Below are 27671 nucleotides of genomic sequence, written 5' to 3'. Positions count from 1 at the left end.
ACTTCCCATCTCTGTTGAAGTAAGGGTGGGCCTCACAGGCTCTAACTGCTTCTCAAACCAACTTTAAACCAAACCTTCTCTTTTCAGCCCTATCTGCGCAACTACCTTCAGAGGCACCTTGCATTTTTAATTTGTGACACTTTTGGAGTTCCTCAATGCAAACGGAGGCTGCTTTTTTTTGGCTCGCCCCTGAACTTGCGGAGTACATAGTTTTCATCTTTATTCAGTCTTCTAAGTGAATTTTCTCATGTCCATATTCTTTCCAATTTTTCCCAATTTTCTTGCTATCTCTGGTCTGCCATTATCTTCTCTTTTTTTCTCTTTTACAGTTTTTTTTTTTAAATCTATGCATTATCATTTTAGAGAAATAAAGAGAAGCAAAGGTAAGCATATACATTTAATTCACTGCACTTAACTAGGAGTTTGTATTTAATAATCCACTTTAATCAGATGTCTACCTGACATTTTATTGAATCTTTTCCACCTCCTTGCTTTTCAGGTTTGTTTGTTTGTTTGTTTGTTTGTTTTTCTATTCTTGTATCTACCATGTAGGCTTGCCTATTATCTTAATTTAGCATCCTCAGGCAAAGCTATTTTTTATCATTGCCCTTCCATTGCACTGTGTACAACTCTGCTATTGCTGCCTTGATTACATATTGATGTAGTACAAATATGTGGATGGATGGCTCTCTTCTGTTTCTCTGGGTAGGGAATTTTTCTACACCCAGGGTCCAACATAGGACCCGCTACTGATTCATGTTCCTTAAACTTTATTGAATGAAAAAAAAATGCCTCAGGGAATTTAATGGGGAACTCAATGCGAAGACCTGCATGTCCATGGGCCAGTCAAGCTATATTCAGAATCAGGATTTAGAAGCTTCGGAGATCATCTATTTAAACTACTTTGTTTTACAAATGAGAAAACTAAAGCCTAAATGAGGAAAATAAAACTTATTATATGGTATATAGCAGGGACTTTAATTCACATTTTCTAAGATCCTCACCCACAGATCTTTCTTCCATACTCTATTTCTTTAAGCAATGACATTTTGATAAGCAGAAGTCAGCAAATTTATGGCCATATTGTAAACAATACAGTTTGTTTTTGTTACTGAATCTAACATTTGTGAAACATGATACGGATAGCTGTGTACAAAACAAACTGAGGTTAGGAAACTTTAGCAAACCAGATAAAAGGCTGATGTTTGAAACCATGTGAAGTGATACAGACCTGAACTAAGATGGCATATGGAGAAAAATATTGATGGGATGTATCAAAAAGCAGAAGAGAGAGATGCATTAAATAATAAGCAGGATAAGGAGGATGTTTGTACCATTTTCAACAATAGGGTGAGTGACAGAGCAGGAGTACTGTCATCTCAGACAAACACCGCCACTTTAAGTTCCAGCTCCCTTTCTAGCCTCATGCATTTCAAGGAAATCACTTGCCTTCTAACAAGAAGGAGCCAGAAAGAGCAGACAGTGAAACAAAGATAAGACAGCTCCAGTATAGGGGGAAGTGCGGGGAAAGTCTCTGCCAAACTTCACCTTCATACATTGGGCCCCAGTAAAACGGTGGGCCTTAAAAAGCACATGCCTTTCCCTTCAGGTGCACTAAGATAGGGAAGCTAAAAGCAGACTAGGGGGGTATTCCTGCAGCTGCAGGAAGATGTATGGGAACAGACACAAAACTCTCCCTCCCAGATAAACACAACAAAGACACAGAAGCAGTCCAAGCCTCTGATAAACTCTCCCACCCTGAATCCTTAAAAACTCAGTCTGTAAGAGAGCGGGTTCTGACCTAACTTAGCCAGAAGCCCCTCTTAGGTTTGTTTTCTCTAAAATAAACCTGTCCTTGGCTGTCGAGCCACCTTTCATGTTTCTTTCCTCTTTCTTTAATTCTTATAGAGAGATTTTATATAAGATTATTGCAAAATAATTGGTCTTTTTTCCATGGAACCACATATACTGATTCGGAATTCATTCTATAACAAAAATAAAACAGTGCATAATAATGAAACTTCAGCACCACACTTAGTTAAAATGTTTCTCTAGAAGAAACAGCCTTGTTAGAAAGCATAAGCCCTGATTCCTCAGTGTGGACTCTTTGTGATACCACATTTTAACCTCTTAACTAGTAATCTGGTTTCAAATCAGATGTGCTGCAGTCCCCACCTTGGGCTCATAAGACCACAGACTTTTCCATAAAAAGAGATGAAAGGGAGATATGTGGCCTTCACCACTTCCAGGTGTACAAAATGTTTAACTGTCTGCAAAGGTCAGTCTTCGGTAAAATGTTACCAGGTGGGGCACTTGTAGAGGTTCCTGATTCCTCTGCTTCCAGATTTTGGCAGGGACTTTAATTCAGGTTTTCTAAGATCTCACCCACAGATCTTTCTCCCACACCGTATTTCTTTATTTTAAGCAATGGCATTTCGATAAGCAGAATTCAGCAAATTCATGGCCATATTGTAAACAATACATTTTGTTTCTGTTATTGAATCTAATTACATTTGTGAAAAGTGATACAGATATCTGTATGCAAAACAAACTGGGGTTAGGAGACTTTAGCAAACCAGATAAAAGGCTGCTAGGCTCATGAAACCATAGACTTTTCCATATCAAGGGATGAAAAGGAGATATGTGGCCATCACCACTTCCAGGTGTACAAAATGTTTAACTCTCTGCAGAGGTGAGTCTTCAATAAAATGTTACCAGGTAGTGAAAATTTTGGTGAGTGTATCTCTTATATTTTTTCTTTTACATATTTGAGGGCACACTGAGAAATTCATCCTTTCTTGGTTTTCGTTATGTATCTTTTTTCTATTTTTCCTCCTACCTCCCAGGCTATTCCTCTTCAGTCTCTTCTCCAAGATCCTTGTCCTCTGCCCTCCTTTAATTTAATTTAATTGTTTTGTTTTGAGGTGGAGTCTCTCTCTGTCACCCAGGCTGGAGTTCAGTGCCGCAATCTTCGCTCACTGCAATGTCCGCCTCTCTGGCTCAAGCAATTCTCCTGCCTCGGCCTCCCAAGTAGGTGGGACTACAAGTACCTGCTGCCACACCTGGCTAATATTTTTGTATTTTTGATAGATATGGGCTTTCACCATGTTTGCAAGGCTGATCATGAACTCCTGACCCCAGGTGATCTGTCCACCTTGGCCTCCCAAAGTGGTAGTATTACAGGCTCTGCCTTCCTTTTACATGCCAGGGTGTCCTGATTATCTTTCTCAGTGAGTTGTCTCTTTATTATATTGTGTCTCAACACATTCTCTGGGTAATCTCACACCTTTCCATGGCTCCACCTTCTACCTCTTACCTATGGACTCCAAGTCTCTGTTGAGAATTCAGACCAATCTCCTTAGCTCCAAACCTGGATATCCTACCTAATATTATCTCCTCTAAAATTTCCACAGTCACCTCCTCCTCAACATATTTAAAACTGAATTAATAATTTCTCTCATAGATTTAATCTTCCTTTTTTGTTGCCTGAAAGGCAGAAACTTGGGAGTTTTCCTACTCTTATCCTGCCCTCTGTTGCCCTCTGTTGTCCACCCTAACATCTAGCCTCCATTTGAACATTCTAAAAATCCATTCCTTCTTTTTATGATCACTTTTTAGTTTAGTTCCTCAATGATTTACAGTTTTATTCTTATTTTAAATTTATTTAGATTTGGAGTCTCATTCTGTCACCCAAGCTGGAATGCAATGGCATGATCATAGCTCACTGCACCCTTGAACTCCTGGGCTCAAGCGATCCTCCTGCCCTGGCCTCCAAAAGCACTATGATTACAGGCATGAGTGACCATGTCCAGCATTGATTTCCAGGTTTAGTCATTAACCACAGATGTGGGGCTAACTAAGTACCCAGCACTGTGCTAAGTACATTATCTGCTTTACTTAGTTTGATCCTCATAACATTCCTATGAAATAAACTAATTGCCCTTATTTATACTGAAGATGTTAATAAACTTGACAAAAGACATAATGCTAATAAATAAAGGAGCCTCAGTTTGAAATTTATTTATTTAGTTAGTTAGTTCCTCTTTGTAAAAAGAGAAAATTGGGTTTTCAAAAGAATCAACTATTAAATTAGACAACTGTCTTTTCAAAAGAGTTCATGTTTTGTGTGGAGCCAGCCATGAACTAATCTAGAACAGAGCTGCTCAATTGAAATGTAGTGCTATTATGTGAATCACATGTGTAATTTAAAACTTTCTAGTACCCATTTTAAAAAAAGAAATTGGTAAAATTAATTTTAAAAATCTATTTTACTTGACTCAGTATGTCCAAAATGTAATTTCAACACCAAACCAAAAAAAAATTGTTGAGGTCAATTGTTGGCTCACGCCTGTAATCCCAGCACTTTGGGAGACCAAGGTGGGAGGATCATTTGAGGTCAGGAGTTCAAGACCAGCCTGGCCAATATGACAAAACCCCATCTCTACTAAAAACACAAAAATTAGCTGAGCATGGTGGCACTTGCCTGTAATTCCAGCTACTTGGGAGGCTGAGGCACGAGACTTGAACCCCGGAGGCAAAGGTTGCAGTGAGCTATGATTGCATCACTGCAGTCCAGCCTGGGTGACAGAGTGAGATGGTCACAAAAACAAAAACAGAAACAAATCTTTGAGGCATTATACATTATTTTATCGCACTAAGCTTTTGAAATCTAGTGTGTATTTTACACATACATCTCAATCAGGAGACTAGTTTTTCAATTTACTGTATTTCATAAAGTTTACAGTTGAAAATGTTTCACATATCCAAGTTTTTCAAACATACTTTAGAATGTTTCAATAGTTGAATCAAGTACCAAAAAGAGAAAAAATAAAACCATTTTCTTTTTACTATGGACATTTATATTGACAAAACTTGTTTATCATTTTAAAGAATTGATCTAACTTTAAAGTAAAAACATATAAGATTCAAAATTAGGCCCATCCACATTAAGTAAATTCACTAACTGTTGTGTTAAATTAGTATTATTAACATTGAATTCAAAGGAGTATTGCATAAATTGAAAATCAGCTTGAAATTTACCAGTATGAAAACAGGATTCTTCAAATTTTTCTTGCGGCTTTTATGGCCAATTTGCATAATGCTGTGACTGATTCACAAGCTTTATTTGATAAAAGCTTCTTTATATTTGTTTCGCAAGGTGTCAGAGCCCCGGCAATGGAAGGTGGTAGGCTCGGGGCAAAAAGAAGAATTTACCCACAGCAGTATAGGTTTGAAAGGGAAAGTTTTATTAGATGGAAATAACACTGCAGCAGAGTGCAGTGGGGCGCTTCCGCAAGAGAGGACTGAGCATGCCACGGTGAATTTTTCCTTAGGGGCATTTATGGACCTTGAAGAGGGAGCTTAAGGGTTCTTTGGGCCATATTACCCACCTAGGTCATAATAAATAATTGCATTTGTAGACATTTTGGTGCCTTGATGTCAGCAAGGGTTGCACAATGAGTTTCGATGTGTGCATTCCAGAGATGTATAGAAATTTTTGTTACCCTATAAATTTTTGGGAAAGAAGTCAGGTACTCGAAGCCAGCTTTAGATAAGAGGGACATCTAATTACTTCTAAATCTCTCAGAGAAGGAGTTTTGCCTCTGGATGGTCTGCTTAATGGCCACCACCAGGTGGTCCTTGCTCTCTTCATTTTTACCTAATAAATATCTTGGTCAAATCTTTGACCCTTTGTATACCCCCATGCTCATGTCTACCTACTGCCTATTAGGGTCTCCAGAAAGGGAAAACAGCACAGTGAAGGGCAGCATCAAATCTGTCTGGCTACTTCTGTCATGAAGGAAATGAAGGGTCATGAAAAATGTGTCCACGGGCCAGGGCAGAGGGAATGGCAGAGGACCAGATTCCATCCAGAGGCCCCATGTAAATGGAAGTTGCTGTTGCAGGCTGGTATTGGGCTTGCAAGGTCATCTACAATCTGAAGATGTAAACTTAATGAGAGTGGTAGAAAGGCAGGGACCAAATAGTAAAAGGAGAATGATGAGGAATAAAGGTCCAAGGAATGGGAGAAGCCAAGTGATTTTTGGAAACCAACCAGTAAAGGTTTTGGCCCAGTTTTGGTTACTTTGAGAAAGTATATGCTAACTCACTTTGGCTATCACTTATTTTGGCATGTCATGTCCAATATAATCTCATGGGAAAACATCCACCCGGTCCAGTCTCTGTGATCCTTTGATATCTTCTTACAGAGCAAGTGATGGCTCTCTAGTGAGTGACTTTGATAAAGTCCTGTCTATTCAAACCCCAGAAGAAACTGAACATTGGTGGATGACGGATTTGGGTTCCAAATGAACTATGAATGTTGTATCAGTCACCAACTGAAGAGACAATTTTCATGGACAAATAAAGACACTTAAGATTTTAATTGGGAACTCACTTGCTCAGAGTGGCAAGACAAATTCCAGGTAAGGATTGAAATTTTAAGCATTAAAAATATCAAGTGAACAACTCATTAAGCTTTCATATCATGTTATGCTCGTGCAGCAGTAGTTCTTATTTCCACTTATAGTTTGGAGAATTAACTGCAGACAGTTTTCTTAACACTTGTATCATCTAGCTATATGGAAATACCCTATTCTCAGTGAACATTTAATATATTCATCAAGTTGGTCTTTCAGCTTGCTAAAATGAAACTCATTTCTTGCAGGTAAAATGGGCATTTAATAACATTTACCAGTAATTTGCTTACAACAATTCATTCAGTCAAAATCGCCCAAGCAGTTGATACATGTTATTATATATTACATATTTTTCTAGAATTAAAAAATAAATGTGTAGTGCCAGCCCTAGATGTAAGTTACATATATCAACTCTATCCAATTTTATAACCATAAAATTTACCTTTTTTACATGCTTCTAACTCTAACAATGTGAGAAATGTAGATCATTGCAATTATCCCCACAAGGCAGATGGCTTCACACAGAATGGATAGTAGAATCTAGCTTCTTAGGCTAGTCACATGGTAGACATTTTTTCCTTTGTTTTTGCAAAATTGCAATATAAGTTGTATATTGTTGGAGTGAAAGATGTGAAGAACCCATAGAAGTGGTGATGAAGGCAATTTATATTTTCAACTTACAAAAGACCTAAAATTGCCTATATGGAGCAGAACTGAGGTAGGGAAACACTGTAAAAATTTTGTTCTATTTGATTTGGCACATATACTCACAGTGCTTTGTTAACTTCCTAAAAATATCTATTTGGAAAAACAATTTATAAATATGAGAGTAATGTAATAATTACCCAGAAGCATACAAAATTTCCTTTTTATTATTATCTGTAAACTGTTTGCAAGGTATTTTAACTTCCTGTTGGTCATTAATTATCTCTACAACTGCATAGTATTATCTCTAATGTTGTCTCACAGGAAACATACAACTCAGTCTATCACCTTCAATCAATCCAGATGACTTGAGAAAGCCATTGTGTTTGAAAACATTACATATATTCAAAAACCAATGAGAGGCAGATCCCTGGTATATGGTAGATTTGGGCTTTTCGGAAAAATTTGCCTCAGTCACCAACCAAAGAAATTGTTGCCAGGAATAAACAAATGAAGCTATAATTCTAGTTGGAGATTTATGTGAAAATGATACCATATTAAATCCCAGGCATGAATCCAAGTTTTGAGTTCTAGAAGGATCATGGTATGTTTATCCTTTTTGTTTTCACCAACCCTGACAGATGGTCTACATTCCAAGATTAGAACATGAAGTTAGAAGGGCTGCATTCTATGAGGCAGGGAGAATTAGACATGGAATTACAGAGCTTTTCTTTGCAATTTCCATGACTATTATTTATGTGAACTTACACAAATCTAAGGATCACTCTGAGCCACAGTTTCTCCATCCTATTCTGAAATCTCTTTAAAGGACTTGAGTCCAAGCTCTCTCCCACACTGCAAGATCCCATTGCAGTGGTTCCTATACCTGCTGCCATGGCCTCCTCCAATCGAGTCAGCCTTACTATCTTAAAAAAAAGTAAATAAGTGCAGCTAACCACCATGGCAAATGTATACCTATGTAACAAACCTGCATGTTCTGCACATGTATCCCAGAACTTGAAGTAAAATTAAAAAAAAAAAAAGAAAAAAGAAATAAATAACATCTCTTTAAAAATAACTGTCTTTCCATTTTTGTACCACCACCAATTCAGTTACTGGGACTATACCAGCAGACACAATAGGTAAAAATCCCTGCTGTCATGGACATAACATTCAACTGGGAACAAACAGAAAAAAATCAGATATATATACACATATATGTATATTTATCTATATATATATGGGTGTGTGTGTGTGTGTGTGTGTGTGTGTATGCCAAATAGCTCTAAATACAGTACAGTCAGACAGGGCAGGGGAAAGGGTTGCAATTTTTTTTTTTTTTTTTTTGAGATGGAGTTTCACTCTTGTTGCCCAGGCTAGAGTGCAATGGTGCAATCTCGGCTCACTGCAACCTCCGCCTCCTGGGTTCAAGTGATTCTCCTGCCTCAGCCTCCCGAGTAGCTGGGATTACAGGCATGTGCCACCATGCCCGGCTAATTTTGTATTTTTAGTAGAGACAGGGTTTCACCATGTTGGTCAGGCTGGTCTCGAACTCCTGACCTCAGGTGATCCACCTGCCTCAGCGTCCCAAAGTGCTAGGATTACAAGTGAGAGCCACCACGCCTGGCAGGGGTTGCAGTTTTTAATGGAGTGGTCAGAGAAGACTTTACTAAAGCAACATTGAGTAGAGCCTGAAGGAGGTGAGAAAATGAGCAATGAAGCATATGGGAGAATAGTATTCAAGGTAGGAGAGTGGCAAGTGCAAAAGCTATGAAATGGGACCATTCTGTATTACTTATTTCAGGCAGCCATAACAGGACACCATCGACTGGGTGGCTTAAACAACAGAAATTTATTTCTCACAGTTCTGAAAACTTGGAAGTCCAAGATCAAGGTGCTGGCATGATAGGTTTTATTCTGAGGCCTGGTCCCTTGGCTTATAGGTGGCTGTCATCTCAATGTGCTCACATAACCTTCTTAGTGCATGCATGTGGAGGACAGAAAGAGAAAGCAAGCTCTCTGGTATCTCCTCTTATAAAGGCACTAATCCCTTTATGAAAGTCACACTTATGACCTCATCTAACCCTAATTACCTCCCAAAGGCCTCATCTTCACCTATCATCACATTGGAGAAAGGGGTTTCAACATATTAATTTGGGGAGACACAAACATTCAGTTCATAACACATCCCTAGTATGCTGAAGAAATATCCAGAAGGCCAGTGAAGCTAAAGCAGACTTGGTGAAGGAAACAATGGTGGGACATGGGATCAGAGGGTCTGTTAGCTTAAGATATTGGGAACTACTGGAAGAGCATTGCCCTTATTGTAAATGAGATGGGAGCCACTGAAGGGTTTTGAACTAAGAGGTAATATAATCTGAATTATGATTTAAAAGGGCCATTTTATCTATTGTGAGGAGCGTAGCCTATAGGGGGCAAGAGATGATGGTCATTTGAACCAGAGTGGTAGCAATAGCAATGGTGAGAAGCAGTTGGATTCTGGATGTATTTTGAAGGTAAAGTCAACCTGTTGGAAATTAGAGAGGGATTAGATGTAGAGTATAAAAGGAAAAGAAGAGTTAACTGTAGCCTGAGAAACTAGAGTTGTGAAGGGATGTACTTGTCATTATTGATGTGGGGAAGACTAGGGGAGGAGCAGAATTAAGGAGGGGGCAGAGAAAAACAGGAGTGTGGTTTTGGACATGTTAAACTGAAAATTTGTATTAGACATCCAGATGGAAATGTCAAGTAGGCAGTTGTATATAAAATTCTTGAGGTTAGGGGAAAGGTCAAAACTGGAAAAATATGTATGTCAGTGTCACCAGCATATAGATCGTATTTAAGGCTTTGAGCTCTATGAGATCATCAAGGAAGTAAGCATATCTAAAACATAGAAGAGGGCTAGGTATGAGCTGACCAGTGAAGGAAAAAAAAGAAAAAAATAAAAATAAATAAATAGATGATCCCTGAGCCACTTCAACATCTAGAGAACATAAATGTAAAGAAAACATTTATAAGAAAAAATATTTCCACTGTGAACTGAGTATCAGTATGGGTGTTCATACACGTCATTGGCCACATTAGCAAGAGTAATTTTCAAGAAGTAGAGGGTCTGAAAGACTGGTCAGTGTGAGTTTAAAGAGAGTGCAAGTTGAGAAAAGGAAGGCAATAAATATAGGCAATGATTTAAAGAGTTCATAAAGCATAGAGAGGCATCTGGAGAGTATTTTGTTTATAATATGAAGCCATGGCAGCATGTCTATGCTGGTGGAATCATCAAGTACAGAGAGAAGAATTGATGCAGCAGAGAGAAGGAGCAATTGCAGGAGCAATGTGTTGAGTGGGAGCGAAGGGATGCCATTCAGATGCAGATGCAGGCATTAACCTTAAACAAGCAGGGATGGATCAACCACTGAAGCAAGAGGAAAGGAGAAGACAGAAGTATAGATCCACAAAGTAAGTAACTGGAATGTCTCAATAAAATGATTCTTGGACTGGGTGTAAAATTATCTGAAAATTTTGCTAACAACACAGATGCTTAGGCTCACTTTAAACTTACTGACAAGAATTCATGGGGATAGAGAGAACATGTCTCAAAAAGGGAAGGCCCAGGGGAAAGAAAGAGAAAAATCTCAGTGTGACTGAAGCAGAGAATTTGAGAATAGCGATCAGAGGTGCATTAAAGCAGGTAAGACTTTTATAACTTGGATATGGGGGAAGAAAGAAAGTCTCTGGCTTGGCTAACACAGTGGATGGCAGAGCTATATATCCAAGAAAAAAAAATGCTGAAGAAATAGCAGAATAAGGGATGAAAGTTGTTAAATTATGGACATGTTGAGTTTAGGCATCTGTGTGACCTCCATGAGCTGCTCATTTAGTTTTTTATAACATCGCTTTTGTACTTGGAGGATTACAATTCTCATTATTGGGTGGACTAGTCTAATAACAAATGGGCTAAATATCCTTTACTAGAACTTACCATCTACCCCGACACACACACACACACACACACACACACACACACACACACACACACGCATGACAGTCATTTGACAGATCTGCTGATTCTCAGCCAATCTACCGACTGGTTGACCTGACTGACTTGTTTCTTCTGACAAATTTTGTCTATGGACATCATCATTCTCTTTTCTACACATTTCTAGGGAATATTTTCTAAGGTATGTCATGACCTACCTTTTCCATTTGTCCTTACACATTAAGCTTAATTTCTTCTTCAGTATATTTTGTTTAGCACATTTAGATATTAAACTTTTATAAAATTCAAGATGGTAACATTATGAGACATTAAAAATTCTAAAAAACCTAAATGCCTGTACCGCGAGCAAATGAATATGATTAAAAGACTATGCTGGGGCTGGGTGTAATCCCAGCACTTTGGGAAGCCAAGGAGGGAGGATCACTTGAGGTCAGGAGTTTGAGACCAGCCTGGCCAACATGTGAAACCCCATCTCTACTAAAAATACAAAACTTGCTAGGTGTGGTGGTGCACGCCTGCAGTCCCAGCTACTTAGGAGGCTGAAGCAGGAGAATTGCTTGAAACCTGGAGGTGGAGGTTGCAGTGAGCAGAGATCATGCCACTGCACTGCAGCCTGGGTAACAGAACAAGACTCCATCTGAAAAAAAAAGAATATTCTGGGACCCTAGAATAAATATATTAACCATGGTATAAACTTCTTTCTTCCTATGTATGCATCTACTGGTAGTGTGAGAGCAGAGTGTTTAATTGAATTATTATGGGAATATAGAAAATCAAGATAAAATATATTAAGTAACATGGTTTAAACTTGATTCTACCGAGTGTCACATGCCTAATGAATCCTCTTTGATATGATTTGCAATGTCTTTCAAAATTATTTAAATAACTTCACACAAGATACTGTGCTATAAAATCAAAGCTTCCATTACTTATCTTAATTTAATACTGGAAACACAGAATCTTAGGTACCTAAGTCTAAAATTGTCATATTTTTCTTTTTACCTTCGAGTTGTCACACTATTAATACAAAACTCATTTTGTATGTCAAAATAAATTTTGTGTTATATATAAACTAGACTAAATAATATATTGACAAAATAAGAGTCTTACTTGCATTATTTACACTTTAAGTAATCTTCCATTGTTGTAGATAAGTCATACAGGTACATAATCTTTGCCCACTTTCCTTGTTACCTCCTTTCTTCTCTTTAACTCTCATATCCACAGATCAGCTTTGCACTTAGCCAGTAATGCCACTCACAGCTAACCTCCGTTCTTCCATCCTCCCAAAACTGGAAAACAGCTCCTGCAATCTCTGATCTTTAACTGTTTATTTATCAGTTAATTGAATGCCATAGAAAAATTGCTTGACCTCCCCACCTAAGCTATCTGCAAGCTAAGGATCTAGAAATGAAGTCATGGTGTAAAAGAAGAAAATTATAGCAAAATTCAATGATAGACTTCCACTTCCAGAAAAATAGAGTTTATGTATTTTTTCTTATTCCTCATGCTAAGTACACCAGAAACCTTGGATATTATGTATAAAACAAACATAAGAAGACTCTGAAAGATGGAGAGAAAAACACAGACCAATGGGGAGACTTAGAATGCAGTGAATAACATGGTGGTGAGTTTCCTGGGTCCTCCTCTGGCCTCGTATATCCCAGACATGGAACTGCAGAAAGTGGCAGTCAGGAAACACTACAGGTGCAGACAAAACAATTCCCAACAAAAGCCTGCTATCTCTATCCAGAGGACTAGGAAAGGGCAGCTTAGTAAGAAAAGTTTTAGATAAGAACTGCTGTATTCCAGCCAAATATCACAGAAAAAAATTTAGCTCTACCACCACCAGCAGCAGCAAAAGCTGAGTGAAATCCCAGATTTTCATCCTTGCCAGGATGTAAGAAGGTCCTCCAAAGGCCCATACCCCAGGATGGTATCAGAGAGGATCAAGTAGAGAGCCAGAAATTTTATCTTCACTGGGTGATAAGCACCCGCTCCCCCTGCCACAACACACACCCTCATCCATGTTGTTAGTGGAGACTACATGGGAACCTGAACTTTTACTGCCACATGACAGTAACTAGGCACCCCTACCACTACCTGCTCGGGTGGTGACAACAGAGCCCTACTGGAGAATAAGGACTTCCACAACGACCCAGTCAATAATAATAAAGCCACGTACACATACTCTCACCACGGTGTCAGGGGAGGCCACCCAGGGTGCAGGTACTCCAATTCCTCCCAGTTAAGGAGTTATCAGCAAGATGGCCGAATAGGAACAGCTCCAGTCTCCAACTCCCAGCGCGAGCGACACAGAGACCGGTGATTTCTGCATTTTCAACTGAGGTACTGGGGTCATCTCACTAGGGAGTGCCGGACAATCGGTGCTGGTCAGCTGCTGCAGCCTGACCAGCGAGAGCTGAAGCAGGGCGAGGCATCGCCTCACCTGGAAGCCAAGGGGGAAGGGAATCCGTTTTCCTAGCCAGGGGAACTGAGACACACAACACCTGGAAAATCGGGTAACTCCCACCCCAATACTGCGCTTTAAGCAGACAGGCACACCAGGAAAATATATCCCACACCTGGCCGGGAGGGTCCCACGCCCACGGAGCCTCCCTCACTGCTAACACAGCAGTCTGCAGGGATCTATCCGCAAGGCAGCAGCGAGGCTGGGGGAGGGGCGCCCGCCATTGCTGAGGCTTAAGTAGGTAAACAAAGCCGCTGGGAAGCTCGAACTGGGTGGAGCTCACAGCAGCTCAAGGAAGCCTGCCTGTCTCTGTAGTCTCCACCTCTGGGGACAGCGCACAGCTGAAGACCAACAGGGGAAGCAGCGGGGGCCGGTGCAGACGCGAATGACTCTGTCTGACAGCTTTGGGGAGAGCCGTGGATCTCCCAACGCAGAGGTTGAGATCTGAGAACGGACAGACTGCCTGCTCAGGTGGGTCCCTGACCCCTGAGTAGCCTAGCTGGGAGACATCCCCCACTAGGGGCAGTCTGACACCCCACACCTCACAGGGTGGAGTACACCCCTGAGAGGAAACTTTCAAAGGAAGAATCAGACAGGTACACTCGCTGTTCAGCAATATTCTATCTTCTGCAACCTCTGCTGCTGATACCCAGGCAAACAGGGTCTGGAGTGGACCTCAAGCAATCTCCAACAGACCAACAGACAGTCCTTCTGACAGTCAGAAGGAAAACTATCAAACAGGAAGGACACCTATACCAAAACCCCATCAGTACGTCACCATCATCAAAGACCAGAGACAGATAAAACCACAAAGATGGGGAAGAAGCAGGGCAGAAAAGCTGGAAATTCAAAAAATAAGAGCGCATCTCCCCCTGCAAAGGAGTGCAGCCCATCGCCAGCAACGGATCAAAGCTGGTCAGAGAATGACTTTGATGAGATGAGAGAAGAAGGCTTCAGTCCATCAAACTTCTCAGAGCTAAAGGAGGAATTACGTACCCAGTGCAAAGAAACTAAAAATCTTGAAAAAAGAGTGGAAGAATTGACAGCTAGACTAATTAATGCAGAGAAGATCATAAACGAAATGACAGAGATGAAAACCATGACACGAGAAATACGTGACAAATGCACAAGCTTCAGTAACCGACTCAATCAACTGGAAGAAAGAGTATCAGCGATTGAGGATCAAATGAATGAAATGAAGCGAGAAGAGAAACCAAAAGAAAAAAGAAGAAAAAGAAATGAACAAAGCCTGCAAGAAGTATGGGATTATGTAAAAAGACCAAATCTACGTCTGATTGGGGTGCCTGAAAGTGAGGGGGAAAATGGAACCAAGTTGGAAAACACTCTTCAGGATATCATCCAGGAGAACTTCCCTAACCTAGTAGGGCAGGCCAACATTCAAATTCAGGAAATACAGAGAACGCCACAAAGATACTCCTCCAGAAGAGCAACTCCAAGACACATAATTGCCAGATTCACCAAAGTTGAAATGAAGGAAAAAATCTTAAGGGCAGCCAGAGAGAAAGGTCGGGTTACCCACAAAGGGAAGCCCATCAGACTAACAGCAGATCTCTCGGCAGAAACTCTACAAGCCAGAAGAGAGTGGGGGCCAATATTCAACGTTCTTAAAGAAAAGAATTTTCAACCCAGAATTTCATATCCAGCCAAACTAAGTTTCATAAGTGAAGGAGAAAGAAAATCCTTTACAGATAAGCAAATGCTTAGAGATTTTGTCACCACCAGGCCTGTCTTACAAGAGACCCTGAAGGAAGCCCTAAACATGGAAAGGAACAACCGGTACCAGCCATTGCAAAAACATGCCAAAATGTAAAGACCATCAAGGCTAGGAAGAAACTGCATCAACTAACGAGCAAAATAACCAGTTAATATCATAATGACAGGATCAAGTTCACACATAACAATATTAACCTTAAATGTAAATGGACTAAATGCTCCAATTAAAAGACACAGACTGGCAAACTGGATAAAGAGTCAAGACCCATCAGTCTGCTGTATTCAGGAGACCCATCTCACATGCAGAGACATACATAGGCTCAAAATAAAGGGATGGAGGAAGATCTACCAAGCAAATGGAGAACAAAAAAAAGCAGGGGTTGCAATCCTAGTCTCTGATAAAACAGACTTTAAACCATCAAAGATCAAAAGAGACAAAGAAGGACATTACATAATGGTAAAGGGATCAATTCAACAGGAAGAGCTAACTCTCCTAAATATATATGCACCCAATACAGGAGCACCCAGATTCATAAAGCAAGTCCTTAGAGACTTACAAAGAGACTTAGACTCCCATACAATAATAATGGGAGACTTCAACACTCCACTGTCAACATTAGACAGATCAACGAGACAGAAAGTTAACAAGGATATCCAGGAATTGAACTCATCTCTGCACCAAGTGGACCTAATAGACATCTATAGAACTCTCCACCCCAAATCAACAGAATATACATTCTTCTCAGCACCACATCGCACTTATTCCAAAATTGACCACATAATTGGAAGTAAAGCACTCCTCAGCAAATGTAAAAGAACAGAAATTATAACAAACTGTCTCTCAGACCACAGTGCAATCAAACTAGAACTCAGGACTAAGAAACTCAATCAAAACCGCTCAACTACATGGAAACTGAACAACCTGCTCCTGAATGACTACTGGGTACATAACGAAATGAAAGCAGAAATAAAGATGTTCTTTGAAACCAATGAGAACAAACATACAACATACCAGAATCTCTGGGACACATTTAAAGCAGTGTGTAGAGGGAAATTTATAGCACTAAATGCCCACAAGAGAAAGCAGGAAAGATCTAAAATTGACACTCTAACATCACAATTAAAAGAACAGAGGCAAGAGCAAACACATTCAAAAGCTAGCAGAAGGCAAGAAATAACTAAGATCAGAGCAGAACTGAAGGAGATAGAGACACAAAAAACCCTCCAAAAAATCAATGAATCCAGGAGTTGGTTTTTTGAAAAGATCAACAAAATTGACAGACTGCTAGCAAGACTAATAAAGAAGAAAAGAGAGAGGAATCAAATAGATGCAATAAAAAATGATAAAGGGTATATCACCACCGACCCCACAGAAATACAAACAACCATCAGAGAATACTATAAATGCCTTTACGCAAATCAACTAGAAAATCTAGAAGAAATGGATAATTTCCTGGACACTTACACTCTCCCAAGACTAAACCAGGAAGAAGTGGAATCCCTGAATAGACCAATAGCAGGCTATGAAATTGAGGCAACAATTAATAGCCTACCCACCAAAAAAAGTCCAGGACCAGATGGATTCACAGCTGAATTCTACCAGAGGTACAAGGAGGAGCTGGTACCATTCCTTCTGAAACTATTCCAATCAATAGAAAAAGAGGGAATCCTCCCTAACTCATTTTGATACCAAAGCCTGGCAGAGACACAACAAAAAAAGAGAATTTTAGACCAATATCCCTGATGAACATCGACGCAAAAATTCTCAATAAAATACTGGCAAACCGGATTCAGCAGCACATCAAAAAGCTTATCCACCATGATCAAGTGGGCTTCATCCCTGGGATGCAAGGCTGGTTCAACATTCGCAAATCAATAAACGTAATCCAGCATATAAACAGAACCAAAGACAAGAACCACATGATTATCTCAATAGATGCAGAAAAGGCTTTTGACAAAATTCAACAGCCCTTCATGCTAAAAACGCTCAATAAGTTCGGTATTGATGGAACGTACCTCAAAATAATAAGAGCTATTTATGACAAACCCACAGCTAATATCATACTGAATGGGCAAAAACTGGAAAAATTCCCTTTGAAAACTGGCACAAGACAGGGATGCCCTCTCTCACCACTCCTATTCAACATAGTCTTGGAAGTTCTGGCCAGGGCAATCAGGCAAGAGAAAGAAATCAAGGGTATTCAGTTAGGAAAAGAAGAAGTTAAATTGTCCCTGTTTGCAGATGACATGATTGTATATTTAGAAAACCCCATTGTCTCAGCCCAAAATCTCCTTAAGCTGATAAGCAACTTCAGCAAAGTCTCAGGATACAAAATTAATGTGCAAAAATCATAAGCATTCTTATACACCAGTAACAGACAAGCAGAGAGCCAAATCAGGAATGAACTTCCATTCACAATTGCTTCAAAGAGAATAAAATACCTAGGAATCCAGCTTACAAGGGATGTAAAGGACCTCTTCAAGGAGAACTACAAACCACTGCTCAGTGAAATCAAAGAGGACACAAACAAATGGAAGAACATACCATGCTCATGGATAGGAAGAATCAATATCGTGAAAATGGCCATACTGCCCAAGGTTATTTATAGATTCAATGCCATCCCCATCAAGCTACCAATGAGTTTCTTCACAGAATTGGAAAAAACTGCTTTAAAGTTCATATGGAACCAAAAAAGAGCCCGCATTGCCAAGACAATCCTAAGTCAAAAGGACAAAGCTGGAGGTGTCACGCTACCTGACTTCAAACTATACTACAAGGCTACAGTAACCAAAACAGCATGGTACTGGTACCAAAACAGAGATATAGACCAATGGAACAGAACAGAGTCCTCAGAAATAATACCGCACATCTACAACCATCTGATCTTTGACAAACCTGAGAGAAACAAGAAATGGGAAAGGATTCCCTATTTAATAAATGGTGCTGGGAAAATTGGCTAGCCATAAGTAGAAAGCTGAAACTGGATCCTTTCCTTACCCCTTATACGAAGATTAATTCAAGATGGATTAGAGACTTAAATGTTAGACCTAATACCATAAAAACCCTAGAAGAAAATCTAGGTAGTACCATTCAGGACATAGGCATGGGCAAGGACTTCATGTCTAAAACACCAAAAGCAACGGCAGCAAAAGCCAAAATTGACAAATGGGATCTAATTAAACTAAAGAGCTTTTGCACAGCAAAAGAAACTACCATCAGAGTGAACAGGCAACCTACAGAATGGGAGAAAATTTTTGCAACCTACTCATCTGACAAAGGGCTAATATCCAGAATCTACAAAGAACTCAAACAAATATGCAAGAAAAAAACAAAGAACCCCATCAAAAAGTGGGCAAAGGATATGAACAGACATTTCTCAAAAGAAGACATTCATACAGCCAACAGACACATGAAAAAATGCTCATCATCACTCGCCATCAGAGAAATGCAAATCAAAACCACAATGAGATACCATCTCACACCAGTTAGAATGGCAATCATTAAGAAGTCAGGAAACAACAGTTGTTGGAGAGGATGTGGAGAAATAGGAACACTTTTACACTGTTGGTGGGATTGTAAACTAGTTCAACCATTATGGAAAACAGTATGGCAATTCCTCAAGGATCTAGAACTAGATGTACCATATGACCCAGCCATCCCACTACTGGGTATATACCCAAAGGATTATAAATTAGTCTACTACAAAGACACATGCACACGTATGTTTATTGCGGCACTATTCACAATAGCAAAGACTTGGAATCAACCCAAATGTCCATCTGTGACAGACTGGATTAAGAAAATGTGGCACATATACACCATGGAATACGATGCAGCCACAAAAAAGGATGAGTTTGCGTCCTTTGTAGGGACATGGATGCAGCTGGAAACCATCATTCTTAGCAAACTATCACAAGAAGAGAAAACCAAACACCGCATGTTCTCACTCATAGGTGGGAACTGAACAATGAGATCACATGGACTCGGGAAAGGGAACATCACACACTGGGGCCTATCATGGGGAGGGGGGAGGAGGGAGGGATTGCACTGGGGAGTTATACATGATATAAATGATGAATTGATGGGTGCTGACGAGTTGATGGGTGCAGCACACCAACATGGCATAAGTATACATATGTAACAAACCTGCACATTATGCACATGTACCCTAGAACTTAAAGTATAATAAAAAAAAAAAAAGGAGTTATCAGTGAAGACCTCATGGGCAGCTAGAATTTCTACTCTTATACAGCAGGAATGAGGAGCATCTACACTGGATGTCAGCAGAGGCTGAGTGGGAGACCACGATTTCTTCTTCTACCTGGTAGCAATGAAGCAGTGCTCCTCCCTTTCTTTGCCAGAGTGATATTCAAGGACTAAAGAGAAGGTTAAAATAAAATCCACAGTCTCATTGCATAATACTCAAATGTCCAGATTTCAATAAAAAATCACAGTACGTCAAGAAGCATAAAGAACTCAAACTGAATGAAAAAGACAATCAATAGATGCCAACATTGAGGTGATGGAGATGTTAGAATGATCTTTTTCAAGCAGCTATCATAAAAATATTTCAATGAGAAATTATAAACACATTTGAAACAAAAAATTAAAAGTCTCTGCAAAACAATAGAAGATACAAAAAGCTATATAGGGGATTTTTAGGGCAGTGAAATTATTCTATATGATATTATAATGGTAGATATATATCATGACACATTTTTCAAAACCCATGGAATGTACATCAAGAATGAGCCCTAATGTAAACTGTAGACATTGGTTGATAAAGGTATGTTGATGTAGATTCATCAGTTGTAACAAATGTATGACTCTGGTGTGGAATATTGATAGTAGGGGAGGCTGTGCGTGTGTGGGAGAAAGAGATGTATGGGAATTCTCTGTATTTTCTGCTTAATTTTGCTGTGAACCCAAACAACTCTAAAAATAGTATCTATTTGAAAATAGAAAATTTACAACTAGAAAATAATTTTACTTAAAACTTTAAAAAATTGTGTACAGGTATAATGCAAAATGTAGAAGACAAAAGAAAAAAAAATAGTGAACTTAAAAATAGAAAAATTACTCCATCTGAACAATAGACCACAAAAAGAAAATAGACCACAAAAAGTAAACAGAGTCTCAGGAACTCATGAGAATATAACAGAACATCTAACATTTTTGTCATTTGAATCCTGAAAGGAGAAAGAGAGTTGAAAAAGTACTCAAAGAAATAATACCCTGAAACTTCGCAAATTTGCCAAAATACATAAACCTATAGATTCAATAGGCTAAATGAACTCCAAAGAGGAGAACTCCACAAAAATTTACATCAAGACACATCAGAGTCAAACTTCTGAAAACTAAAGAGAAAGGAAAAGTCTTCATAGCAATGAGAGGTAAACACCTTATATAGAGGAGAAAACAATTCCAGGAAGAGTATATTTCTCATCAGAGACCATGAAAGCCAGAAAAATATGGCACAACAATTTTCTAGTGCTGAAAGAAAATAACTGACATCCCAGAATTCTATATACAACAAAAATATTCTTTATGAATCAAGGGGAAATTGAGATATTCTCAAATCATGGAAAATGAGTATAATTTTTCCCAGTAGACCCCTCTAAGATAATGGCTCTAACCAGAAGGCAGAAACATTCTCTAACCAGAAAGACAGAAGAAAAAAAAAAGAGAAGTCATGAAACATTACAAAGGAAGAAAGAATGTGGTAAGCAAAAACATCAGTAATTACAATGCATTTTTCTTTTCCTGTTGAGCTTCCATAATTCTATTTGATGATTAAAACAAAAATTACAACACTATCTGATGTGGTTCTAAATGTACACAGAGACAATTACTGGGAATGATAGTAACAGGAAAACAATTTTTTGAAAAGACAATTATAAATTGGGGAGGATAAAGAAATATAAAAGGAAGTAAGATTTCTGTACTTTGCTTGAATTGGTAAAATGATGACTCCAGTAGACCATAATAACTTATGTATATATAATACCTAGAGCAATAATTTTAAAAACTATTACATAGGGATACACTACAAATACAATAGATAAACCGAAACAGAATTCTACAAAACTTTCAAGTAATCCACAGGAAGGCAAAACATAAAAATAAAAAACCAAACACAAAAATGAAAAACAGAACAAACAGAAAACAAAATAAAACAAGAAGGCAAACTTAAGCTCTAACATATTATTGATTACATTAAATGTAAATGGGCCAAATAAAATAATTGAAAGAAATCTTGGCAGAGTAGACTTGAAAACATGACCCAAATATATGATGTCTATAAGAAATTCATTTCAAGTATAAAGATAATAGGCAGGTAGAAAGTAAAAGGATGCAGAAATTTACATCATGCAAACATTAATCAAAGACAAATGCTGCATGATCTCACTTATATGTGGAATCTAAAAAAGTCAAACTCATAAAAACAGAGAGCAGAATAGTGACTGATGGGAGATGTCCATCAAAGGGTATGAAATTTCAGTTAGACAGGAGGATTTACATTCTGGATATCTATTGTACAGCATGGTGACTATAAAATTTATAATATAATGTATACTTGAAAATTTCTAAGAGAGTAGATCTTAAATTATTCTCATCATAAATGATAAGCATATGAAGTGATGGATATGTTAATTAGTTTGATTTAATTATTGCACAATGTATACATACAGTAAAACATTATGTTTCATGCCACAAATATATACTATCAATCCATAAATGTATATTATTAAGGTTTAGTTTGTTATTATAGGCTTTTAATTTGTCAATTAAACCTTAATACAGCTGAAAAAATGAAATAAAAATAATCGAAAAAAACTCTATCACATGCTTTTCCAACCATTCTCCCTTTCAATTCTAATTTCCAGTGCCTTGATATGGGTTTACATAAATCCCTGTTCTTCCTTTAAAACATACTGTGGGTCGGGCGTGGTGGCTCATGCCTGTAATGCTGGGACTTTGGGAGGCCGCAGTGGGCGGATCACAAGGTCAGGAGTTAAAGACCAGCCTGACCAACATGGTGAACTCTATCTCTACTAAAAATACAAAAATTAGCCAGGCATGGTGGCTTGTGCCTGTAATTCCAACTACTCAAGAGGCTGAGGCAGAAGAATCCTTGAACCTGGAAGGCGGAGGTTGCAGTAAGCCAAGATCACACCATTGCACTCCAGCCTAGGCAGCAGAGTAAGACTCCATCTCAAACACACACACACACACACACACACACACACACACACATATTGTGTACATTTATTTATTTAAGTAAATTATTATAATTTTTAAAGTGTCTGTCTTGGCTGGACGCAGTGGCTCAGACCTGTAATCCCAGCACTCTGGGAGGCTGAGGTGGGTGGATCACGAGGTCAGACGTTGGAGACCAGCCTGACTAACATAGTGAAACCCCATCTCTACTAAAAATACAAAAAATTAGCCAGGCATGGTGGCAGTTGCCTGTAATCACAGCTACTCGGGAGGCTGAGGCAGGAGAATCACTTTAACCCTGGATGCAGAGATTGCAGTGAGCTGAGATTGCACCACTGCACTCCAGCCTGGGTGACAGAACAAGATTCCGTTTCAAAAATAATATTAATAATTTAAAAATAAAGCATCTGTCTTTTCCAGTAAAACCTCTACATCTAGTAAAAGTATTATTTGCCAGTCACTAACATAGCAACTTAAACCCTATAGGCTTTTAACATATACTGTATTTGATAATTAATGAACAATTTTACTGGTTGATATAAGTGTATCTGTGTTCTTTCTCACATGCATATTTATTTTAAATGCTTGAGAATAAGTAAGGCAACCAAATGTAAAATTATTTCAGCACAATTTTGGAAACCATACAATAGCAAGCCATCAGGAAGAGCATTCCTTAATACCACACACCATACACCCCTTTGACATATTTCCCATTTGTGTCATATGCTAAAGAATGAAAATGACAGAAGAGCATAATCTGGCTTAGAAATGATAGATTCTAGGACATTTGAAGGTATTCGTTTATATCTTCGCACAAATATTCCAAGTTAATTAAATGTATTATAATAGTTTCTGTCCTCACACGAAAATTTCAATAAAGAGCCACCATGTTTCACTTTAAAAAAGAAGCGTCAGTGACTGTATTAATATCAGACAAAGTGGACTTCAGAGCATTAAAAAAAAAAAAAACCCAGAAACAGAGAGAGAGATAGAGAGGGACACTATGTAATGATAAAGGTCAATCAACCAAGGAGACATATCTATCCTAAATGCGTATGTACCAAATAGCAGAGTTGAAAGATATGTGCAGCAAAGACAAATAGAAATAAAAGAAAAAATTGACAAATCCGCAATTGTAGTTGGAAATGTCAATTCCCCTCCTTCAATAATTGATAGAACTAGACAGAAAATTGGCAAGGTGATAGATGAATTCAACACCATCAACCAACAGGATTTTATCAATGTTTATAAAACACTCCATCCAACAACAGCAGAAAACACATTCTTTGCAAGTGCTCAAGAAATATGTAATAAGATAAATCACATCCCAGGCCATAAAACAAACCTCAAAAAATTTTTTTTAATTTAAATCATACAGAATGTGTTCTCTAACCACCAAGGAATTAAACTAACAATCAATAACAGAAAGATAACAGGAAAATCTCCAAACACTTGGAAACCAAACAACACATTTTACATTGTTCTCTTTCAAAGAAAAAGTTTCAAGGGCAATAAAAAATGCATTTAACTGAATGAAAACACAACATATCAAAATTTGTGGGCTAAAACCAAAGCATTGCTAAAAAGGAACTTTATACCATTAAATTACGTACATTAGAAAAGAGGAGTCTCAAAGTATTAATCTAAACTCTCTTCTCAGAAACACAGAAGAGAAAGAGCAAAGTAAACCCAAAGCTAGCAGATGGAAGAAAATAATAAGGATGGGCTGGGAGCAGCGGCCCACATCTGTAATCTCAGTTGTTGCGGGGGCCAACGTGGGAAGATCACTTGAGACCAGAAGATCAAGACCAGTCCAGGTAACATAGCAAGACCCCACCTCTACAAAAAAGGTACCAAAAATTAGTTGGGAAGAGTGGTACAGGCTTGTAGTCCCAGCTACTTGGGAGGCTGAGGCAGGAGGATTGCTTGAGCCTAAGGGTTCAAGATTGCAATGAGCCATGATTGTGCCACTATACTCCAGCCTGGGCAACACAGCAAGACCCTGTCTCAAAAAATAACAATAAATAAATAAAATGTATAATTTTTTAAAAAGAATAAGAATATGAGCAGAAATAAATGAAAACAGAAAGGCAATACAGAAAAATCAGTGTGACAATCATTCTTTGAAAAGGTCAATAAAATTGACAAACCTCTTGAAAAGTTGTTTTAAAAAAGAGAAAAGACACAAATTACCAATATCAAGAATAAAATAGGGGATAGTGCTTCAGACCTACACGCATTAAAAGCATAATAAGGAAACCAATCTATACACATAAATTTGGCAACTTAGATAAAGTAGACAAATTTCTATTTTATTCTATTATATCTAAGATATAATTATCTTAGATATTAAAATTATCTCAGATATCTAAGATAAATTTATCTTAGATAAAATAGAACACAAACTACCACAACTCACCAAAATGAAATATGTGCTGATAGACAGATAAGTATTAAGCAAATTGACTTCAAATTTTTTAAAACTCCAAGAAGAAATCTCTTCAGGCTTAGATGGTTTCATTCAAGAATTCTACCAAACATTAAAGAAGAATTAATGCCAACTCTACACAATCTCTTCCAGAAAACAGAAAAGGAGAAAATATTTTCTCAATTAATTTTATAAATCTGGAATTATCTTGATATCCGTACCAGACAAAAACAGCACAAGAAAGCGAGAAATAAAAAAAGAAAGAATGAGGAAAAGATATTAATAACTACAGACCAATATTTCATGAACATAGATAAAAGATCTTTAACAAAATACTAGCAAGTAGAATTTAGCAACGTATAAAAAGAATTATAAACAACTGTCAAGTGGAGTTTATTTCAGGATACAAGGATGGTTCAATATTGAAAAATCAATATCATTTATCACATCAACAGAAAATTACACAATTTTTATCAATTGATGCAGAAAAAACATTTGTTAATATTCAACATTCATTAATGATAAAATTTCTCATAAAATGAGAAAGATGGGGGAAATGCTTTAACTTGACAAATATCATCTACAAAGAAACTACAGCTAACATGACATTTAATGGTGAAAGACTGAATCTTGTGAACCCCAAGATTGAAAATAATGTCTGCTCTGTTACGTGTGTAACAGAGACAAGTCAGCAAAATGGTGTAATAGGAAGTCACCCACTCACATACTCTCACTATGTTAGTCAACATAGTCCTGGACATTACAGCCACTGAATAAGAGAAGAAGAAAACTGAAAGGCATGTATTTCAGTGAAAACAATATTAAACTGTCCTTACTTACAGATTAGATGATCATTTGTGTAGAAAATTTTAAAGCATCTATAAAAAGGGTCTTGGAACTAATAAGTGAGTTCAGCATGGTCACTGACCCAAGATCCACCTATAACAATTAATTCTATTTCTGTATACCAGCAATAAATATGTGAACATCAAAATTTAAAATATCATTTATAATCACTCAAAAAATGAAATACTTAGGTATACATCTAAGAAAATATGTATATTATTTTAATGCTAAAAATTACAAAACAGTGATGAATAAAATCAAATAAAATCTAGAGACTGTCAGCCCTCTGAGCCTAAGCTAAGCCATCATAACCCCTGTGACCTGCACATATACATCCAGATGACCTGAAACAACTGAAGAACCACAAAAGAAGTGAAAATAGTCAGTTCCTGCCTTAACTGATGACATTCCACCATTGTGATTTGCTCCTGCACCACTCTAACTGATCAACTGACCTTGTGACATTCCTTCTCCTGGACAATGAATTTCAAGAGCTCCCCACTGAGCACCTTGTGACCCCCACCCCTGCCCACAAGAGGAAAACACCCGTTAACTGGAATTTTCCACTACCTATCCAAATCCTATAAAACTGCCCCACCCCTATCTCCCTTTGCTGACTCCTTTTTCAGACTCAGTCCGCCTGCACCAGAAGATTAAAAAGCTTTATTGCTCACACAAAGTCTGTTTGGTGGTCTCTTCACATGGACGTGTGTAACAGAGACAAGTCAGCAAAATGATGTAATAGGAAGTCACCCACTCACATCCTCTCAAAACAAGAATTCTGCATTCATCCACAGACAAGTCTCTGCAGGATTCAGGTAGGAAGCTATGAATCCCTGGGGAGCCCAAGAGCTAGAAAGACTATTTTGAGAGTGCATACAACAGCCAGGTGGCAGACCTGCTGATCATGCCCCTGGGATTTAAATCTAGAAATAGCCTTGTTTCCCAAAAGGCTTAGGTACAGTCCTGTTTATCCTTGAACCAGAACAAGTTGCCAAGGGGTCCAGGAGGAATCATGCACATTAGTGCCTTGGCAGAAAGGCTTGTCTGTCCACTGACAATGGTCTTCGAAGTGAATTTGAAAGTTACCTTGTAACTGGGCCCTAGCCCTCCTCATCTGGGATCCCAGCTCATTACTGTTTGTGCAAGAACTCAAGAGAAAGACTCGCCAATATCTCACAGTCTAGGGATTACACATGTCAGTCATGTAAGCCTACATAATGGGAACATCAGCCTCCATCCCAAAGCAGTTCCTGAGGGGGCCCAGTCAGCTCCAGCTCCTCAGTCTGGGAACTGTCCCATTTGTGCAGGAAATGACTGTGGGATGTGCACCCACCTGACCTACTGGGGTAGACTCACTGGCCTTCATGTTACAGTGAATTCTGAGGGGAACTAGTCTCAACTTCAATATCTCCTGAGAACTGTTGGGATGCATGCATATATGGGCCACCAACCCCCATCCCACAGCAGATACCGAGGTGGTCCAGGCTGAGCTCCATCCCCTCTTGTTGCAGTTGGGGAATTGGCCTGGAAACCTCGCATGTCTGGGCCTATGGAACAGGCTTCCAGACTTGGGTCCCTGGCCAATATTCTCACTCTACTTGGGTACATTCGTTGGATCTTCACCAGGTCCATCTCTGCCAGATGCATGCTAACCTTGGAACTTTTGTGAAACTCACAGCAAATATGGGCTTAGGGCACCCTCTAGTGTTGGAACAGCTGCAATGTTCACAGTCTTTCATAACAGTTGGCTTGGATAACTGAACAGGTCCACTGAAGAAGGATGGGCACATATAAAGCCAGACTGAAGATTAAAATAAATACCTAATTTTTCGATGTGCAGACTTCAACATGCAGCCACAATCACCAAGTACAATCAGAATTATGACCTCACTAAACAGACAAAATAA

The 27671-nt window shown here is 38.6% G+C and overlaps 1 protein-coding gene across 1 annotated transcript in view; it reads left to right on the top strand.

The window, feature by feature from the left end:
- LOC104666383 (histone H4) overlaps window positions 1-24171 on the top strand; it is a 47366-nt gene extending 23195 nt beyond the window's left edge. The window contains exons 3-4 of the mRNA XM_030939150.1: window positions 6210-6425; window positions 24148-24171. The gene's annotated coding sequence lies outside the window, so the exon portion shown is untranslated. The remainder of the gene's footprint in view (window positions 1-6209; window positions 6426-24147) is intronic.
- The last annotated feature ends 3500 nt before the right edge of the window (window positions 24172-27671 follow it).

The sequence above is a fragment of the Rhinopithecus roxellana genome, chromosome 10 (assembly GCF_007565055.1).
Source record: "Rhinopithecus roxellana isolate Shanxi Qingling chromosome 10, ASM756505v1, whole genome shotgun sequence".
Taxonomy (NCBI): domain Eukaryota; kingdom Metazoa; phylum Chordata; class Mammalia; order Primates; family Cercopithecidae; genus Rhinopithecus; species Rhinopithecus roxellana.
The sequence above is the reverse complement of the archived record's forward strand: the minus strand, read 5'-3'. Positions and strand labels throughout refer to the sequence as shown.